The sequence below is a fragment of the Trachypithecus francoisi genome, unplaced genomic scaffold (genome assembly GCF_009764315.1).
Source record: "Trachypithecus francoisi isolate TF-2019V2 unplaced genomic scaffold, Tfra_2.0 Contig01461, whole genome shotgun sequence".
In the NCBI taxonomy this organism is placed as follows: Eukaryota; Metazoa; Chordata; class Mammalia; order Primates; family Cercopithecidae; genus Trachypithecus; species Trachypithecus francoisi.
The window spans coordinates 12478835-12491553 of NW_022681433.1; the positions used below are offsets into that span (position 1 = coordinate 12478835).

Here is a 12719-nt window from a genome sequence, read left to right on the forward strand (position 1 = left end):
AAAAAAAAAAAAAATTGAGAAGAGGGAGCAGAACTAACAAAGAAATTACAGAGAAGAATTTCGTAAAACTGAGGTCCTCAAATTCAAAGTTCCCTGGAGGAAAAAGCAAGACACATTTTTAAAAAATGAAACAAATAACCCCCTATAGATTAGAGTAAGATGTCAGAATATCAAGGATAAAGAAAAGCTAAAATCTTTGAGAGAGAAAAAGCAGGTCACACACCATGGCATGTGAATCAGTCTAACATCACACTTCACTAGCAGCACCCAGCAGAAGACAGTGGAGTAGTCACTTTCTGAAATGCTGAGGAAAAGTGGCCTTGTTACAGAATTCTCTTCCCAATCAAATTATCATTCAAGTGTGAGGGGTAAAATTAGATGTTCTTGGACATATAAGACCTGAGAAAATGTCCCAACCATCAATTATCCTGAAAGAATTGCTGGAAACTGTAGTCCAGCAAGAAGCAAAGACATTAGCAAAATTTATAGTTGGCCTTAATAACTATTGAGTATAAAACGTGTGTGTGTGTGTGTGCCGATTTGGAACCACTTGTTTTGGCTTTAAAAAAAGCTTAAAAACCAATGGAAAAAGGGATGAGGTCAAACTTCTGTCATATAGCACCCTCTGTATTAATTCTGTATACACAGGGTGTTTCTTCTCTTACCCTCTGGAGGAGCCAAGTGAATCAGGAGAATTTCCTTTATGGTCCCTGATGGGCACAGCCTGTCCTCTCTGCCATCTGGATGGGACAGGAGAGATGAACTCTCAGATAGATGACCCTGGAGGAGGAGGTGGACACCTCATCCTTCATCCTTCCCAGGCCATGTACCCACTGGGAAAGGGCCTTTGAGGGATCTTCACACACTGCAGAGGTGAGGAGGGGCATGGGTTCCTCTTCTAAGTGCTGGCAGTTGTGCCAATAGGAAAGGGGCTACCTGGGACATAGGCATGTTCAAAATGGCAGCTTTATCTTCTCTTTTCCTCGCCAACCACATGTGCAGTAGGGGGCAGACAACATGGAGCTAGTCAGGCAAACAGCCCATTTGCATAATAAGATTAAAGTGGGGCAGCCAGCTTCCCTCAAGCTATGTACACATCACACCTGGTCCAACGAATCTTTGGGCCCTATGTAAATCAGACACTGCCTCCTCAAGCCTTTCTGTAAAACCCTGTGCACTCTGTAACTGGCCAGAACTCCCACTCAGGAGCCCCTCTCTTTTGCAAAAGAGAGAGCCGTTTTCCTTTCTCTTTCTTTTGCCTATTAAAACTCTGCTCCTAGACCCACTTCCTGTGTGTCTGCATACTCAATTTCCCTGGCATAAGATGGCGAACCTCAGATATTTACCCCAGAGAGCAACGTTGCTTCAGAATTGCTGAAACATATGGTAAATTCAATGTTTAATTTGTTGAGGCACCACCATATTGTTTTCCAAAGTGGTTGCACCATTTTACATTCTTGCCCATTCCCAATGCATCCGGCTTCCAGTTTCTCAATATCCAACACTTGTTATTTTCTTTTCTTTTCTTTTCTTTTTTTTTTCTTTTTTTGAGGTAGAATCTCATTCTGTTGCCCAGGCCGGAGTGCAGTGGCACCATCTGGGCTCACTGCAAGCTCCACCTCCTGAGTTCACACCATTCTCCTGCCTCAGCCTCCTGAGTAGCTGGGACTACAGGTGCCTGCCACCACACCCAGCTAATTTTTTGTATTTTTAGTAGAGACAGGGTTTCACTGTATTAGCCAGGATGGTCTCGATCTCCTGACCTCATGATCCACCTGCCTTGGCCTCCCAAAGTGCTGGGATTACAGGCGTGAGCCACCACACCTGGCCATTATTTTCTAATACTTTTTTTTCATTAGTAGCCTTCCTAATGAGTGTGAAGTAGTATCTCATTGTGGTTTTGATTTGCATTTTCCTAATGATTGATTAGTGATGCTGAGCATCTTTTCATATGCTTATTGACCATTTGTATACATATCATCTTTGGATAAATGTCTATTCAAGCCCTTTGCCCATTTTTTATTTGGACTGATTTTGTTGTTGAGTTACAGGAGTTCTTATTTCTAAATGTTCAGTTTTTTTTTCTTTTTTTAAAGAGAGGGCATCTCACTGTATCAGCTCAGCTGGAGTGCAGTGGTGAGATCAGAGCTCGCCACAGCCTCCCAACTCCTGTTCTCAAGCGATCCTCCTGCCTCAGCCTCCCAAGTAACTGGTACTATAGGTGTGCACTACCACATCCAGCTAATTTTTTTTTCTTTTTGTAGAGATGGAGCCCTACTTTGTTTCCCAGGCTGGTCTTGAACTCCTTGCTTCAAGCAATCCTCCCATCTCTGCCTCCCAAAGTGTTGGAATTACAAGCATGAGCCACTGTGCTTGGCCAGGAGTTCTTTATATATTCTGGATACCAATCCCTTATCAGATACATGATTTGCAAATATTTTCTTTGATTCTCCTAGGGTTGCCTCTTCACTGTGTTGATTGTGTCCTTTGATGCATTTGAAACCCTCCTGAGCCCTTCCCTCCGGTATCCTGCCCCTATTGTCAGGCTGCTCTGCACTTTGCATTGGGTTTTGGGGTATTGGGAGTACCCCTCGACCTTGTATCCTGCTGCCTCCCTGGGTGGGCTGCACCCACTGAGGGATGGGGGAGTGGCAGGTGCTTCATCCCTCTGTGATTTCTGCCCCAGGTCCTCTTTTAACAAACGCAAATCCTATTATGAGAATTTGCTAACACATTTTAAAAATATGCAAATGGATTGGGAGCTTATTTCAGAGACTTTTTTTTAAAGAACAAGTAACCTATATATTTTTAAAATCTAGAGAATGTACAACTCCTCTGCCACAACATGAGGGAGAAGAGTCTGCAGACGGCTGATTGGTGACGACTGAACACGATGGAAAGGCAAGTCGCTATGCCGGAAGCCTTCGAAGGGAGCCAGCAGGGTCCGTGGGAGGTTCCGGACACATACCTACAGCCCTGCTTCCGGCCCCACCCTTGGGGAAACCTTTTGCCGGTGATCCTGGGACTCCACTGGGAAGGCCCCAGGAGGTGAAGCATCCTCTGCAGAGGAGATGACACATCTGGAGGTGGAAGACAGACCTCCATCTGGGCTCCGTTTAACTGCTCTGATTTGGGATTGTAACTTACCCCATGAAGCCTCAGTTTCCCACATGGAAAATCAAATCAATCATTGTTATAACATTTTACTTTTTTGTTATGTGATGTAATTTACACAGTGCTTTCGTAGATATTATCCAATTTAGTGAAATAATACAGAGCAATGCACTTTGAAAAGAATAAAATGCTTAACATGTGTGAGGAATTCTTTTCTTTCTTTGAAAACTACTCCGGATGGTTTGGCTATTGTTTGGTTAAGAGAATTACACAACTTTTGAGACATGGTTCCTTATCTTGTGTAGGCTGAAAGGCAATTAAACAATTATTCATGTCAGAATCTGAGGTAAATAAAAGGCTGCTTCAAAGAGTCCACTTACGGATTGAAAAGCAGTTGAGTAGAAACAGAGAGTGGTCTGTAATTTCCTTCTGGAAGGAATATCCACTCCATATGGCCTGAAGCAAGAATTTCAAACTATAAAAACTTTAAGTTTTTTTACTCCGATTTGTCCCAGCCATTTTCTGAACAGCCTATGGAAGCCATCCGCTCCTCTAAACAAAAATAAGCTAAGAGACAGAAAGAACGATTTGGTTTCTGTGTGTAGAAATTGTTCGGTCATAAATCAGCGTCTTTTTCCAAGAGGAAGGTGCCAGCAACAAAAGTTGGTCACAAAAAGGACATTAAACTTTAGTAGTCTCTTCACTGTTCCCTCCCACATCCAGCTGCCAACAGCAGAGACAACTGTGAGACACAGTGACATGAAGTGACTGCTCTACTGCCGGGCAACAGGCGACCTGGATGCCAGGCTCCCTGGCGGGAGAAATAGAAAGTCAATAGCAAACACGGATGCCTTCCTCCCTACCACATCACCTCCACTTTTCACCATTGCCTGTGCGATACACCCGCCCCACAATGCCTTCCTCAGCCTTTTACTTCTGTTTCCAGTGAGTCAAGAAAAACTTCTCCAACTTGCCCTGTGGAGATGAATGAGCCCATAATCCACTTACACGTGTGACCTTTACACAGCCTGGACCCCCATAGAGCAGCCAAACATGCAGTCCTGCAAACAAAAGGAATTTCAAGATAACTCTGATCTTTCCCTAATTATCCCAAAACCCAAAGAGGATCCATATACACAGTCCGAAGCCTGCTTTAAGGAGGCATCCTCCCCTGTGTATTTCCAGCATCCTGTAGTTTCCCACTCTGCAACTCCAAACTCAGCTTCTCCCATCACCAGCCCCCAGCCTCTTTTCTTTCCCTCTCCCCATACCCCACTGCCTCTAATTTTTATTATTGCAGATTGACCAAGTGTCTATGAAGCTGCAGCGAGGTTTCTTTTTTGGAGCAGGGAATGGGGAGTGATTGGGCTTGCCTGTGACAAAATGAGTTTTGGCAGGCTCAGTGGGCAGAAGCCATGAACACCATCCCAGTAAGTACAAGGGACTCTAGAAGCGTAGAGTTCCCTTAGTTCCTGGCTGGAAACCCAGCTCCCCGCCTCCTCCCAGCCATCAAGCTGGGAGCCGTGACGATGTCAGAGCCTGAGCTCCTGCCCAGACTTCTGGGCGAAGTGGTCCCATGGAGCAAAGCTTGGTTTGGAAGATTTGGAGAATGTGAGAGAACGTTCTCTTACCACAACCTCTTCCCCCACCGCAGCCCCTTCCTAAGTTGCCATTGAAATCTATTTTTGCCAGGGCAAGAAATAGGGGCAGTGGACAGTTTCTGCCAACAGTGAGTTTGTTCCAAGCCCACCCCCCAGTCATGGGTCCCTCGGAGTGTCACTGAGTCACAGGACTCATGGAACTCTGCCCTTGTCATGAAGATAAACTACTGTGATCACTTTAAAAATCTTTCTCATCATGTCCTTGGGAAGATAAAGGGGCGGAATTGAACAGAAAGGGGCAGAGGTGGGACTTTTTTTCACTAACCTTAACCTTCATGCCAAGAACAGAGATCTCTGTCTGAAAGCGTGTCTCAGATGACCATTTATTTGCTCTGCCCGGTAAACCTTGGTGTGATGTGTGGCTCTGAGCATTAGTCATTCCCTGCTGGGAAGGAGGTTAGAACTCCAGAAACAAGGCTATTGCAGAATTGGACTGTGTGGGTCACTAAACCACAGGGGAAAGGGTGGAGAAGCAGCTGGTGTCCTGCTTAAAGGTCACAAAGCATTATTTCTACTTTAATATCCAGAGTTCAAGTGGAAATAAACTGAGAAGGTTAAGATCTAAGTGAAAATTAACTGAAGGCAACTGTGCCATTTGGACTCTGAGATGTACTTGCTTGGGAGAGGGCAAACCACGCTGGCTATCTTTCCATGAGCACAACTGAACAGGAATAGGCATTAATCAGGACAAACATAAAGAAAAAATTGCTAATTATTGGCAGAGAGTGCCACGAAAAGTTGGTGGAATTCTCTTCTTTGGGGACCCTGGGAAAAGAGCAGTAACAGTTAGGTACAGAGGCACCTGGAAGCAAATAAACTTCTCTCCCTGGGACAGTGGCTCTGTGCTGTGTGGAACTGAGTTCTTTAGGCCACCGTAGTCTGGGTGAGTCACTCCAGGGTTATAGGATGCAATAGCCATGCTAATGAAAACTCACTGGTTCTGAGCCCCCTTCCAGAAGAACTGTGGATACTTTCAAGCCTCTTTTCTCCCTGCAGGGTCTCAAAGAGCTCATGTTCTGTCCCTGGTGATTAATACAGATTTCTTGGCTCTTCCCAGCCTGCCAGTCAGTGGCCTTAATATGCCACTTCTGTTGCTAATCCTCACTCTTGCCTCAGCATCGACCCAATCATTCTTGCAGCTGTAGATGTTGGCCTTCCTGCACCGGATGCTCGCAGAGAGGGTAAGGTGCTCTCCTCATCACCATTTCTAATAAAAAAATGAGAAGCTTGCATTCTCACTTTCTTGCCGAGCTTCTCCTGGTGGAGCTGCCCATGAGGTTCCTGATGGCTGGAGGAAATATGAGGATACCTTTCCCTGAACACCCACCACACCTCTCTCAACAATCAGCTCATGTTCCAGGACAGATGCTGTGAACAACAGCAAATGTAGAGCAGGTACTTGAAACTATGCTCAGTGCTTTACACAGATGATCTCATTTCATCTTTACTGTAACCCCATGAGATAGGTATTATTATGGTCCCTATTCTGCAGATGTGCAGAGAACCAGCACCTCAATTGTCTGATCTCAGAGAGACCAGAGATCAGGGGTTGGCCTGGTTGGTTCTTCAAGTCAAGAGGACTTTTTATTCTGTCCCAACAAGTGTCCTTCGGGTCACCGAGGCATTAGTTCTCAGTGGATATTGCTGGTGTGCCTGACGTAGGTGGCCATTAGGCCTCCCTCCATTACACATGCCAATAGCTCTTGGTTTTCTTTTATTTGCAATACAATTCAAAAATGGGAATAAAACCTCAAAAAATAGGGAAATGAAGTCTGAACAATAAAAATAGTTGAGATATTGAGTATTTAATGTTGCCAGGCACCGTTTGCCAAGCACTGTTCTGTGAAGACAGTGCCTGGTAACATTAAATACTCAGTATCTTAGGAGGTCGGTGCTATTATTATCCCCATTTTACAGGCCGCCAAGAGGTTAAGTAACTTGCACAAGATTGCACAGCTCTTAGTTGGAGCAGCTGGCATTCAAATCCAGCAGTAGCATCGGCCTGTTCCTTGCCAAATACAACAAGGCTTTCTACCTTCTTGGATATTTATTTCCTACCACACTTTTAAAAACAATTCACTAAACACATAAGAAGTAGCGAAAACAAGGGGCTCACATTCAATGAGTAATGTAGAGGTGCGACTTTGTGGTTGGTTCCTTCTCTCAGTTCAGTAATGAAAATAATACAACACATAAAAATATAACAAAACAGAAAGAGGTGAGTGCCCTAAGGAGGGTACAAGTACAGCCCTGTGGAAGCTACGGTGATGGAAGAGATCCTGCTGAGTTAAGTCCCAAAGAATTACTGGGATCTCCACAAACAGAGATGGGAAACACAGACAGCAGCACTGTAAGCAGAAGAAGAACTTGGTGGTAGAAAAGTGTCCTGGGGTCCAGAAATAGTGAGATACCGATATCTGATGGATCAAGTAGGAAGTCATGGATGATTCCAGGATGAGAAAAAATGCATAGATTCATCACAACAATTAACAGGTGAAATTTAGTGATATTTTCAACATACACGTGGCCTTCAGGAATACTTGGTAGCGGCACATGGGGCAGAAGAGTCCCACATATATGGATGTCCAGGTTTACACCAGATGTCCTGGCAACCCATTTGGTTAGCAACCCTAACCATTCTCAAAAAGATCCTTGCATGGACAATAAATTATATGGCCACCCTGCATCTAGCAAATTGAAAGACAGGGCTCACCACTTAGATGTAATAAAGGTGCTTAAGAAGTCATATCATGGCCGGGCATGGTGGCTGACGCCTGTAATTCCAACACTTTGGAAGGCCAAGGCAGGAGGAGCACTTGAGCCCAGGAATTCCAAAACAGTCTGGGCGACATGGCAAAACCCCATCTCTACAAAAACAAAACAAAACAAAACAAAAAAACAAAATTAGCTGGGTGTGGTGGCACACAACTGTAGTCTTAGCTATCCAGGAGGCTGAAGTGGTAGAATTACTTGAGCCCAAGGGGTCGAGGCTAGAGTGAGCCATGATAGTGCCACTGTACTCCAGCCCAGGCAACAGAGTGAGAACCTGTCTCAAAACCAACAAACGAAAAACCAAACAACCCCACAAAGAAGTCATATTTTAAAAGCCTATAGCTCAATGCCTAGCAAAGCTGTATAAAGAATGTGGGCTCTTTGACACTTGTATACAATTGCAACCATAGTTGGTTTTGGAAGTGTCAGTTCTTTCCCCCAATCCTATTTGGTGTGAGCCATTTTGCACAAGGTAACCCAACCAGTGTCTGCCACAGAGATACGCAGGAAAAGCCAGCCTTAATGTATAGTAAAGATAAAACCTGGTTAAACACACACTGACATAAACTGATAAAGCTAATTTTTATCCAAGCCCATTTTTGGATTTCAAACAACTGAAGTCAAAGAAGTTAATTAAAAACACATAGAACTGTCAATGAGTTTAAAAATAAAACACAAATTTCTTTGAAACAATGAGACTTAATTAACTCTGTGGTAGACTAGTTGGCTAGTCTTTTGCAGAAGAGCCAACCTATTTGTCTCTGAGATAAAACATATTCAGGAAAGAAGGAAAACTGCAAAGTGGTCCCAGAACAGAGAACGCAACAAGGAGGAGGCAGTTTTAACTGTCCTTTCAACTTTGAGGTGCAATCTGTCTACAGATTGGGGCAATCTGGGGACAATTGGGGGAAGCACAAGCTCTTTCTTTTAGTGAAGTCTGATTTTGTTGATTGATGCTGTGTTGTTGCTGGATTGTATTACTACGTGAAGTTGAAAGGCTTAACATTAATGTGTCTTAAACTTCAAGACTTGGAATGCATGCTCCCATTTAAACTTGACTGTTTTGGGCAATGTGTTTTGATTGGCTGGATGTCTAGCTTGTGCATTTCTGTCATTTCCTAATGTGTGTGGTATGCTTTGAGCACTGCAGACAGGAAACTCACTTTTTCTCTGGCTTTCTTCTGATTTTTCTGTTTCTTGATTATTGGAAAAATGAATAAACATTGATAAAAATAATAATCAAGTGTCACCCCAAAAGTCTTATCTTTAAAATAATGTGGAATGGCAACACTAAAAATAAAGCAACTTGAACTAATTTCCACTATGAATAGGGAACAAAGAATCTGCACCTTCCCTGATTTTGGATTCCAGATTCCAAATATTTCATAAATAAAATATGACCAGCTGCATGAATTGTAAGGTACATACCATGTGAGTTACATACACAGGGAGAGGTTGTTTTTAAAATTTCCTGCTGGCAAAATCAGACTTATTCTCATTGCCACTTTTAACCCTGTCAGATAAAACCATTCCAGGGTGAAGTCGGAGATACGTCATAGTACATTTTAACCCATTTATGCCTGAGGTTGCAATTTTTTGAGTGTGAAAAATCAGACCCTGGTGATAACTTCGAGCAGTAGGATATAAATAACTCCCACATGCTTAGTGTTCCAATAATGGAACACTAGACATAAATAGGTTTTAATATAAAAGCTTAAAATTTGTACTCCAAAGCAGGGAAAACTTGATTATATTCATTTACTCTCTATTAGGGGCATCACATCAGCTATATTTTTAAAGGAAGAAGAAGCATGTCACTTCCTTTGTATGCATATCGTCTAAATGGACACTTGGAAGTCAGTATCAGGTGGCAATGAAATGCCACATGATGGAAATAAAATCGTCTACATATATAGTTGTACTCCTATAAATACTTGTCTTTGTATCCTCATAAATATTATGAAATACATACGTGAAAGGTTATCTCATAAATAAAATCCGATTTATAATCAGACATTGAGGGTCTGAAAAGACCCCATTCTGGGGAGAAAAAAGACCTTAAAACATATTTGCCTTATGCTTATGTGATTCCTGCATACTTAGCATGTGATAAGTGGAAACCATAGCATAAAATACTCTAACAGAACTCCCTAAGGAAAGCAAGAAATTGTTTATCCTAATTAGCCTAGTGGCTTATTTCATAGTCAAGGAGTATCAAAGACATTGATTGTATTCCAAACACATACCACCCTTTATTGAGATCTGGGAATGGAGCAGATAGAGTGCCTGGGTCCAAGTTTAAATCTAAACCATCAAAAACAAATACATTAGTGACTGTCAAACTCAGCATGCCAGGCACTGTTAGATGCAGAGATATAAATGAGCAATACTGTGGTGGGTTAAACGGTGGCCCCTGAAAAATATACCCGCATCCTAATCCCTGGAACCTGTGAAAGTAACCTTCTTTGGAAAAAAGTCTTTGTGGATACAAGTAAGCTAAGGATTTTTAGATGAAATCATCCTAGATTAGCCGGGTGAACCCTAAATCCAGTGACAAACATTCTATGAGACAAATGGAAGAGTCCCACACAGGAGGAGGAGAAGGCTGTGAGAAGATGGAGGCAGAGGCTGGGTGATGCAGCCGCAACCACCAAATAACTGGAGCCACCAGAATTTGGACCAGGCCAGGAAAGGTCCCCGCTAGAACCTTCAGAGGAACACAGCCCAGCAGACATATTTATTTCAAACATCTGGCCTCCAGAACTATGGGAGAATAAATTTTGGCTGTTTTAAGTCACCAAGTTGGAGGTAATTTGTTACAGCAGTCCTGGGAAACGAATACAAACAGCATCCCGATATCTAGGAGCTGAAGGACAATACGCAGATGGGGACAAGTCAGAGGTAAGTTGCTTATCTGAAACTCATAACTGTAATCCCAGCACCTTGGGAGGCCAAGGCAGGGTGATTGCTTGAATCCAGGAGTTCAAGACCGGCCTGGGCAACATAGCAAGACCTTCCCTCTACAAAAAATAAAAACAAAAAAATTAGCCTGGTATGGTGGCATGAGGCCATAGTCTCAGATACACAGGAGGCTGAGGTGGGAGGATCACTCGAGCCCAGGAGTTCGAGTCTGCAGTGACCTGTGATGGCACTGCTGCACTCCAGCCTAGGCAACAGAGCAAAAGCTACTTCACTACCAGCAAAACAATAGGCAGAAAAATTTAATTGTGTGAATTTTTGAAAATCCATGTTAGAGGAGGACTCCCACACATATCTTTTCCAAGGCCATCCGTTCTGGATCCTCCAGCTCCAGGTACTGGACTCCTGGGCTCGCTGGGATTTGAAATCAGGCCTTGATACTCCGTGTTTCCAAGCAGAGTTTTTGAGAGATCTTGAAGAACAGGCTTGAGTAGAAAGTCGTATTTTTTGCACACTTATTTGTTGACAGCACATGTGGAACATGGGCTTTGAAAACCACTGTGCGTGTTGTGACAGCCTCAGCGTGGCCTGGGACACACCCACGGTGAGGCTTCTGCCGTGAATAAGTGTACCAGGCTCGGTAGTGAGCCAGGCTGGCCTGACATCCACCGCAGGGGCTGAGAAAGTTCTCGAGAGAAAATTCCTGTGAGGAAGGATTCTCTCCCGAAGACCCAGAAACTCCTGAGTTTGTCTGTGAAATGTTACCTATATGTTCACTTTTCTGAGAGAATTGCTGGGGCTTTTATCATCTTTTGAAAAGGTTTCACGGCTTAAGAAACCATGCCGTAAGAACCCAGAGTGAGATTCGGTGAGCTTGACCTGTCAGAAAAGCCTCCGTTGTCAGAGCAAAGTAGGATTCCAGATACAAAGATGTGGCTTTTTTCCAGATACAAAGATGTGACCTGGCATGCTTCTGGAGCCGTCCCCTGGGCGCAAGGCTGGGGCTGAGGGAGGACAGAGCAGACTGGAAGCAAAAACTGGATGGCTGGTCCATGAAGGCCCAAGCAGCCTTGCTGTGGAGCCCCACACAGGGACTAACACAGCAGAGAAAGCCGTTCCCCACCTCCCCCCAGCCCCGGCAAGGCTTTGGCACTCTAAGCCACCAGCAGAGATCGGCTGCACTCTCCAGAGTGGAGCACGTGCGAGATGCCCCCGAGACCCCCAGAAATCTGGGAGCAGAACTTCAGGAAGCTGCACCTCCTGCTTCAGCCCGAGGGGATAACGAAGTCAGCAGAATTCAAGTTTTCAATGTTACTGAAAACTCATTTTCAGCCTCAGGCGTGGGAACTTTGGGGCCACACACCATTATGAAATTTGACAGAGGATTTATACCCCCAAAGATTGTTTATGTTCATTAATTCCCATGAAATTCATTTCAAATTTTAATATTTAGTACCATGTGGAAAATCCCATAGATTCCTGTAGATCTAGCTACATTTTTCTGTAGCTAAAATGGCAACGTTAATGCTGGTTCCGTAATAAACCCCAGACACTATGCTTTTCAGGAGCATTACAGAACGAAGGAGAGGTCTGTGCATATGAAGAACGTTGGGGATTATAAGAATATACACAATTCTGCCAACCATGACTGGGCATCATTTTCAGACTCCTGGTAGACCTCCACGGAGGCAGTAGTAGGCTAGACAGGCCTGCCTTCCTCTGGGCTTGATGCTGCAGGCATCTCTGCTTCAGACTACAATCATTTACCCAACGCCTTTTCATCTTTTCACTGAGGAAAACAAGAAAACCAGATCCCTTCTGAAAACACTTGCAGGAAAAGAAAAAAAAAAAAGAAAGAAAGCAAATGCACAGTTTTTATTGTGCTTTGTTGTTTTACATGGTCTCAATAGAGGCAAGTAACAATAGATGATATATTTACTTAGAATGGGTTTCCAATAAAATGGGGAAAAAAAGGCTTAGGGAGTTCTTATTTTGTGATTTGTTTAAAAAAAACAAAAAAGCTCAAGCCTCAGCCCCAGTCTCTATTGAAAAAAAAGGAAAAAAAAAAAAATCAGAAAAGAGGAACTTGTGGGGAAGTGGAGTGAATGCTGGCTTCCCCCAGGCCCACTCAACCCCATCACCATGGAGACTCCTGAAGGTTCCAGGAATGACTCACGGGATTCGCTGGCGAAGCCTTTGAAATGGAAGCAGCACCGGAGCACAAAGACGAACTTAGTCTGCAGCCCTTGAAGA

At 43.7% G+C, this 12719-nt stretch overlaps 1 long non-coding RNA gene across 1 annotated transcript; it reads right to left on the reverse strand.

Annotated features, from left to right (window-relative positions):
• Window positions 1-2763: 2763 nt before the first annotated feature.
• LOC117097759 lies at window positions 2764-3591 on the reverse strand. Its single transcript, XR_004443052.1, has 2 exons — window positions 3495-3591; window positions 2764-3060 (listed from the first exon to the last, which is right to left on the reverse strand). It is a non-coding gene; the product is annotated as an uncharacterized LOC117097759 (long non-coding RNA).
• Between the last annotated feature and the right edge of the window lie 9128 nt (window positions 3592-12719).